This window comes from Staurois parvus, unplaced genomic scaffold, assembly GCF_062004578.1.
Source record: "Staurois parvus isolate SC_StPar_1 unplaced genomic scaffold, SC_StPar_1.0 ptg000985l, whole genome shotgun sequence".
NCBI lineage: Eukaryota > Metazoa > Chordata > Amphibia > Anura > Ranidae > Staurois > Staurois parvus.
The window spans coordinates 2,103,198-2,110,655 of NW_028318781.1; positions in this window are offsets into that span (position 1 = coordinate 2,103,198).

The following is a 7,458-nucleotide window of genomic DNA, read 5'->3' on the forward strand; positions in this document are numbered from 1 at the left end:
AAGTTACATTCTGGAGCTATAGAAACAGTTCAACACTTTTAGAAAGTAAGATTTATTACCAAAAGGTCGAAAGGTTGCAGTAAAAATATTTATAGAAAGAAGATGTAACCAATATATATATATAAATATACAGAGCACAACAGCACAGCAAACAGATAACAGAAAGAAGTTTAGGTAAATAAGTACTTGCCAAATAAATGCCTGGGGTTAAGCAGTTTCAAGTCTGATTGGGCTAAAAAGGGATTTCTGGTCTCGGACTCAGTTTCGTTGGTACAGCGCGATTCTCCTTTACTTTCGGAATGAGAGATGGTAAAACGCCAAAAGTCCTCACTTCTCTGACTACACACAAAAAAAAACAGCTTCTTTTCTCTACACAAAATCAACTGGGCGTCTCTTCCCTCAACGGACAAGCCAAGCCTTATTTGGCAAAGAATTGTTAGGCCGGGGCTCAGCATCACACGCTGATCGCATTCCTGAGGGAGGGGGAATGAGGGGATACATGAAGACTTCTTAACCTCCTTGGTGGTATGATTCTTTCCGATTTTTTGTGCTGAAAGCGGTACCATTTTTTTGCATGGAAATATGTAGTTTTTTATTGTAGGCTGTAATTTTTAGGAATAACTCACTGAAATCTGTCCGAACAAGAGTCTATTAAACATTCCGGATATGATAAAATTTGAAACACGAAATCATAAATTATAATTTAATAAATAATCATAAAAAATAATAATATAATAATAATAAATTTAATTCAATAATATAATCAAACCAAAAACACTGAAATTTGAAATAAAGAGGCAAATTCGCACATCGCTGAGCAAAGTCGCAAAATCGTTTTCAGTGTCTGATGACGAATTTTCCCACAAATCATTATCACTCAATTCTGCAAGTGGTTGTGATTTACTATCGCTGTTCTAAAACCGCTTTTGACGTAAAGGGATGCTTTTTGGACGCCATGGACTTTTCTAAGTTTCCAGGCAGAAAGAACAGTAAAAATGCAGGCAGGGCACAGGACAAAGCAGTAGGGACAAAATATATGTGAAATGCATTGAAATAGCAATGACAGCAAAAATGACATTTTTTAAAAAATTCAAATTTCCCGCCGGTTCCGGCGCCCGTACGTCCCGACGTCACAGGGCCCGGAACACAGGAGCCGGGTGCTGGCATCGGCCGGAGGAGATGGCCGGGGACGCTGGAGGGGACACATCGCGGGAGCAAAGGACAAGGTAAGTGCTGCAGGGACCCCCAGAACAGCGCCGCATGGTAAGCCCGAGTGTAGCTCGGGGTTACCGCTTTTGGTATAGAAATTTTACCCCGAGCTACACTCGGGAACACCGCTAAGGAGGTTAATACAGGGAGAGCCGTGCCTGGCTCTTGTATGCACGACTGTGACAGGGAGGAAACGCACGCAGGCACAGGGAGAACATGCAAACTCCAGGCAGGTGGTGCTGTGGTTGAGATTTGAACCAACAACCCTAGTACTGCCAGGCGCAAGTGCATTTAGCCACTGTGCTGTCTATGATTGAACAATGTTACTGTCTCTCCTCTCCTCCTCGTCCAATCTGAAAATGATAAATTAATGACACCCCGAAACAGATCGCAAAACGCGATTCAATTGCCAGAAATCACATCACATGGGTGAGAACACCTATGCGACGTGATTTGGGTGAGGAGTTAAAAAGGGTCCTGCACCTATTTGGTGCAGATGCGATTCGATTTGAGCCATACAAAGTGTACGGCTTATATCGCACCGCACATTGCACAGCACAGACATTTGCATGTAATTCGCACAGGAATGCAGTACTATTCCCGTGTTAATTACATGCAGTGTTCCACACAGCATAGTGTGAACCTGGGCTAATGCATTCTCTGCATTAGGGTAAAAAGCCTTTAAGTTGCAGCTCTTCCCTAGCCCCCCCTTTGCACTTATCTGAGCTTGATTTCGATCCAGCACAGTGTTCAAGAGCAGTAGCACTGCTCTTTCTTTCCCTCCTCACTGGGCTCAGTTAGAGCAGTGGGGGCCATTGGCTCCTATTCCTGTCAATCTAATCCTTTGACAAGGGAGCAGGGGGCAGATCCAAGCTGCACTGTGTGTGTGTCAATAGACACACACAGTGTGGCTCGGGACCAACCCCGTATGAGTGTACCATTAGCAAGTGGTAGGGGGTATTCAGCAGGGATAAGGAGCCAGAAGTGCCAGCGGGGGCCCCATAAGAGGAGGATCAGGGCTGCTCTGTGCAAAACCACTGCACACAGCAGGTAAATATGACATGTTTGTTATTTTAAAAAAATCTATTGCACGTGTAAATGTGTTGGCGGAGCCAGGAGTAGGGTACCCAGTGTTAGGAAGAAGTACACAGAGTCCACAAAGAGTTAAAGTTAAAGTAATTGTAAGGGATCTTTTTTGTTTACAAACATATCTATACTTACCTGCTGTGTGCAGTGGTTTTGCACAAAGCAGCCTGGATTCTCCTCTTTTCGGGTCCCCCGCCGGTGCTCCTGGCCCCTCCCTCCTGTTGGGTTCCCCCACAGCAAGCAGGGGGGCACCCAAGCATGCACACTCCCCAGCCGCTGCGCCAGGTGTCCATTCACACATGAAGCCATGGCACTCCTGGTCCCTCCTTACTGCCCCCAGTGTGCTATGGGTGCACCCAAGCAGGCTTGCTCCCAAGCCGCTGCTCTGCATGTCCATTCACACACAGAGCCATGGCATGGCCCCACCCACTCCTCATTGGCCCACTGTGATTGACAGAAGAGGGAGTCAATAGCTCCAGGTAAGTATTAGGCCGGCTGGGGGGCAGCTGCACATAGATTTTTTCACCTTCATGCATAGAATGTACAGTCTTTACAACCACTTTAAGCCGATCATACATGGATCAAAATTCAAATAGTTCAGCAGGGACTGGCTGAATTTCAATCCATATATGGGCAGGGAGCAGAGGCGTCCCTAGGGTAGGTGTCACCCGGTGCGGTAACACTTGGTGACAACCCCTCCGACGATCCCCACAGAATGGATCGGATCTGCGGATTGAGCATAATGAATCGGACTCCGATCCATTATGCTCAATCCGCAGATCCGATGCATCCTGCGGGGATCGTCGGCTTTCTTTACAACTTACCTTTTCTTGGAGCGGGTCCGGTGTCACCCCGTATAGGTTGCATGCCGATGAGGATCGTTGGCATGCAACCTATACGGGGTGACACCAGACCCGCTCCAAGAAAAGGTAAGTTGTAAAGAAAGCCAACGATCCCCGCAGGATGGATTCGATCCATCCTGCGGGGATTGTCGGCTTGATTTACAACTTACCTTTTTTGGGGAGCGGGTCCGGTGTCACCTCGTGCGGTCGGTGTCACCCGGTGTGGACCGCACCCCCAGCACCTGCCTCGTGACGCCACTGGCAGGGAGGTCGTACAGAAGTCAATCTACTGATCAAAATCAAATACTGGTAAAGCGCTTCCAGTACGACATAACAAATCAAATATCATATAACCTCATACCATAACCATTTATCATAAACAGATCCCTCCAGTATTCAGTATCCTTTTGTGAATGTGCTAAAAAAAATAAAACAGTATATATATATATATATATATATATATATATATATATACATATATATATATATATACATACAGTTGTGTTCAAAATAATAGCAGTGTGTTGAAAAAAGTGAATAAAGCTCAAAATCCTTCTAATAGCTTTTATTTCCATACACACAAATGCATTGGGAACACTACACATTCTATTCCAAATCAAAACGTGAAGAATAATATATCAAATTTGTGTTGTTCCTGTAAAAAAATGAAGAAAAGTGAATATTAGACTGTTCAAAAAAATAGCAGTGTTTGTATTCTTCTTTACAAACTCAAACATTCACTATATAAACTAAAAAATATTTGAAGATTTTGCTTTCCTTTGAATCGCTTAATGAATATTTAGTTGTATAAGCACTGTTTCTGAGAACTGCTGTACATCTGTGTTGCATGGAGTCACCCAACTTCTGGCACCTGTGAACAGGTATTCCAGCCCAGGATGATTGGACCACAGTTCTTCTCTATTTCTTGGTTTTGCCTCAGAAACTGCATTTTTGATGTCACCCCACAAGTTTTCTATTGGATTAAGATCCGGGGATTGGGCTGGCCACTCCATAATGTCAATCTTGTTGGTCTGGAACCAAGATGTTGCAAGTTTACTGGTGTGTTTGGGGTCGTTGTCTTGTTGGAACACCCATTTCAAGGGCATTTCCTCTTCAGCATAAGGCAGCATGACCTCTTCAAGTATTCTGATGTATTCAAACTGATCCATGATCCCTGGTATGCGATAAATAGGCCCAACACCGTAGTATGGGAAACATCCCCATATCATGATGCTTGCGCAACCATGCTTCACTGTCTTCACAGTGTACTATGGCTTGAATTCAGTGTTTGGGGGTCGTCTGACAAACTGTCTCCGGCCACTAGACCCAAAAAGAACAATCTTACTTTCATCAGTCCACAAAATGTTGCGCCATTTCTCTTTAGGCCAGTCAATGTGCTCTTTGGCAAATTGTAACCTCTTCAGCACGTCTTTTTTCAACAGTGGGACTTTGCGGGGGCTTCTTGCAGATAGCTTGGCTTCACATAGGCGTCTTCTAATTGTAACAGTACTCACAGGTAACTTTAGACCTTATTTCATCTTCCTGGAGCTGATTGTTGCCATTTTGGCTATTCTTTTATCCATTCGAATGGTATTTTTTCGCTTTCTTCTACGTCTTTCAGGTTTTGGTTGCCATTTTAAAGCATTTGCGATCATTTTAGCTGAGCAGCCTATCATTTTCTGCACTTCTTTATATGTTTTCCCCTCTCCAATCAACTTTTTAATCAAGGTACGCTGTATCTTCTGAACAATGTCTGGAACGACCCATTTTCCTCAGAATTTCAGAGAGAAATGCACTGTAACCAGCATGTACATTTGCTGCCTTCCTTCCATAAATAAGGGCAATAATTGCCACCTGTTTTTCAAAGAATGAATGACCTCACTAATAGAACTCCACACTGCTATTATTTTGAACATGCCCCTTTCAATTAGTGATTCAATTACACAGAATCAGCAGCATGCATGTCATGACTGTTGGATCTGTTGGATTTCTATTATTCTACTACACCTGCTAGTAAATTATTTGCCATGTAGAAATATCATTTCTACCAAAAACAGTGATTGATCAGGTTAGTGATGTCTGACTGCTATTATTTTGAACACAACTGTATATATATATATACACACATACACACCATAGTCCAATATTTATATATAAACATATAAATAAATTATATATAGGGACTCTTTAATGACTAGCATAGTACCATTGGATTGGCATAAGGCCAATGTGGTGCCAATATTTAAAAAGGGGTCAAAATCTTTACCAAGTAATTATATTATTATACAGTATTTATATAGCGCCAAAAGGTTTGCTCAGCGCTGTACATTATAGACCTGTTAGTTTAACTTCTATAGTTGGGAAGATACTGGAGAGTTTAATAAAAGATCACATAGATGAGTTCTTGCTGGAAAAAATATTTTAAGTAACAGACAGCATGGATTCATTAAAGACAGAAGTTGTCAAACAAATCTGATTTCTTTTTATGAGGAGGTGAGCAAAACCTTGGACAGAGGGGTGGCGGTGGATGTGGTATACTTGGATTTTGCAAAAGCATTTGGCACAGTTCCCCACACACAGCTAATGTGTAAGGTAAAGTCTACGGGCTTGGAAAAATCTGTATGTAAATGGATAGAAAACTGACTAAAAGATCGTATTCAGAGAGTAGTGGTTAATGATTCATACTCTGGATGGTCTGGGGTCATCAGTGGTGTACCCCAAGGTTCAGTGTTGGGACCCTCACTTTTTAATATATATATAAATGATATAGGGTCTGGGATTATAAATCCCATTTCAGTCTTTGCAGATGACACCAAGCTGTGCAGTGGAATAACGTCCTTACAGGATGTCTCCAACTTACAAGCCGACCTCAATGCACTGTTTAATTGGGCAACTATGCGGCTAATGAGGTTTAATGTTGATAAATGTAAGGTTCTGCACTTGGGGGCTAAGAATCTGCATGCATCATACATACTAGGGGGGTACAACTGGGGGAATCAAGGGTGGAGAAGGATCTGGGGGTTCTGGTAGATCACAAGTTTAATAATGGCATGCAATGCCAAGCTGTGGTTTCTAAAGCGAGCAAAATCCTCTCTTGTATTAAAAGAGGTATAGACTCCAGAGAGAGAGATATCATATTACCCCGGTACAAATCATTAGTAACACCTCATCTGGAATATGCAGTTCAGTTTTGGGCACCAATTCACAAAAAGAACATTGGGGAACTGGAGAAAGTACAGAGAAGGGCAACCAAATTGATATGAGGCATGGAGGAGCTCAGCTATGAGGAAAGATTAGAGGAACTGAATGTATTCTCTCTTGAGAAGAGGAGATTAAGGGGGGATATGATCAACATGTATAAATACATCAGTGGTTCATATAGTGAACTCGGTGTAGAGCTATTCACCCTGAGGCATCACAGAGGACAAGGGGGCACTCTTTACGTCAGGAGGAAAAGAAATTTAATTGCCAAACACAGTTTCTTCACAGTGAGAGCTGTGAAAATGTGAAATTGACTCCCTCAAGAATTGGTTCTGGCCAGCTCAGTGGATTGCTTTAAAAAAGTCCTGGATTCCTTCTTGGATACACAGAATATAAGTGGATACTATCATTTATAGGTAAAGCTGATCCAGGGAATAACCGAATGCCTCTCGGGGGATAAGGAAGGAATTTTTTCCCTGCAGGAGCAAATTGGATCATGCTTTGCTGGGCTTTTTTGCCTTCCTTTGGATCAACTGTGGGTATAAGATAACTTTTTTTTTTTTTATTGTTATGGTTGAACTGAATAGACTTTTGACTTTGTTCAGCCAGACTAACTATATACTGTAAAACGTGTGTATATATATATATATATATATATATATATATATATATAAAATGTATAATGTATATTCCAATATATATATATATATATATAGTCCAATATATATATATATATATAAAAACCTATAGCCCGATGTGAGCGTCCCATATGGTGGCAACTGCTTTCCTGATTCAAGTTATCTTAATTTGACGTTTTCTTTTATGAACTTATTTATTGTTGTGAGTACTAATAGTGCGGGACTTTTTTTTTTTCAATCTACTAAACTACTTCTGTACAGTCGACCTTTTGGGTTTTACCTGCTTGATCAACACTGCAACCTTGACCAGTATATTCTGATGGCGGGGAAGTCTCCCCACTGTCAGAACACAATAGCTCTGCAGGAAGGGATTCCATTGAAAGTGTGGATGGGGAAATCAAATCTTTTTATTTATGGTTGAAGGAAAAAACTGATCTGTCTATGGATTGCCTTAGCGTGTTGAAAAAGTAATATGTTCTTAC